The following is a 1,806-nucleotide window of genomic DNA, read 5'->3' on the forward strand; positions in this document are numbered from 1 at the left end:
TTTCGGGAGTTCTACTCGCCCGAATTCAATTCCGTAAAGTCGTACGGGTTCTTTCTTTAATGACTTACATATCTACTTATGTGATCAAATTCATAATTAGATCACTCAATTGCTACCAGATTTCCCTAGAAGTTAATGACTTTGATTTCATCCAAATCTAGACTAGGTTGGGAAATTTCAAGATACTACGAAAAAGTTTTTCGGCACAAAATTTTTCCCCATTGGATTTTCTATAACGATAGAACTCGGTCGTTACAATAGATACCAATTTACCCATCACTCGTCCCCGGGTTACAAAACTTAGGAAAACAGGCTAAAGAAAGAATGGAGTAGTACCTGAATCGATGAACAATTGGGGATACTTGTCTCGCATGTCCGATCCCTCTCGGTTTCCCAAGTAGCTTCCTCAACTGGGCGATGCTTCCATTGAACTTTCATAGACTTAATCTCCTTGGTTGTCAGCTTACACACATCACGATCAAGGATTGCAATCGGTTCCTCCTCATATTTGAGGCCCTTGTCTGGTACAATTGAGTCCCACTTAATGATATAATCTCTGTCACCCTGATATCTCTTCAACATAGACACATGAAATATCAGATGAACTCCAGATAGATTAGGAGGTAAAGCTAATCTATAAACCACTGGCCCTACTCATTCAAGAATCTCAAATGGACCAATGTATCTAGGACTAAGCTTACCCTTCTTACCAAATCACATCACCCCTTTCATGGGTGATACCTTAAAAATAACATTTTCACCAGTCTGAAATATTATGTCTCTCACATTATGATCAGCATACTTCTTTTGTCTACTCTGGGCTGCTAAGATTTTAGTTTGGATGCTCTTCACCTTATCTTAAGAATCTTTCACTAAGTCAACCCCCAAAGGTTTCACATCTCCAGCCTCGAACCATCCTATGGGTGATCTGAATCCCCTCACATATAATGCCTCAAATGGTGCCATATCAATACTAGAGTGATAACTATTATTGTAAGAGAACTCACGCAAAGGTAAGAACTTATCCCAATGCCCTCCAAAATCAATCACACATGCTCTCAACATGTCTTTTAACACTTGAATAGTCCTCTCCGATTTCTCGTCCGTCTGTGGATGGAAAACGGTACTAAAAGTGAGTTGTATGCCCAATTCATCATGTAACTTCCTCCAAAACTTGGATGTTAATTGGGTACCACGGTCTGAGATGATAGAAAGGGGCACCCCATGCAACCTCACTATCTCTTTCACATACACCTTAGCCAATTTTTCAGCATTATAATATATTCTTACTGGAATAAAATGGGCTGACATAGTCAATCTATCAACCACTATCCAAATGGAATCAAACACCCCCAAGGTCTTAGGAAGACCAATCACAAAATCCATGGCTATCCTCTCCGACTTCCATTCCGGAATTGGCATTCTTTGAAGTAAACTTGTAGGCCTTTGGTGTTCATACTTCACTTGTTGGCAATTTTGACACTTAGCCACAAACTCCGCTATATCCTTCTTCATGCCCGGCAACCAATAAATTCACTTCAAATCTCGCTACATCTTGGTCATCCCCGGATGAATGGAATATCGCGAACCATGGGATTTTGTCAACAATTTCTGAATTAAGTCATCAACTCGAGGAACAGAAATCCTTCTTTTAAAACTGAGCACACCTTCTGCATCAAGAGTGGTCTCTTGTGCCTTACCAATCACAGTGTTTTTCTTAAGTTTATTCAAATTTTCATCCTCAAATTGTTAGGCCTTGATCTCCTCAATGAATGTGGCCCTCACTTCAATGCTAGCTAACACCCA

The sequence above is a fragment of the Solanum tuberosum genome, unplaced genomic scaffold, assembly GCF_000226075.1.
Source record: "Solanum tuberosum cultivar DM 1-3 516 R44 unplaced genomic scaffold, SolTub_3.0 scf00088, whole genome shotgun sequence".
NCBI classification, from domain to species: domain Eukaryota; kingdom Viridiplantae; phylum Streptophyta; class Magnoliopsida; order Solanales; family Solanaceae; genus Solanum; species Solanum tuberosum.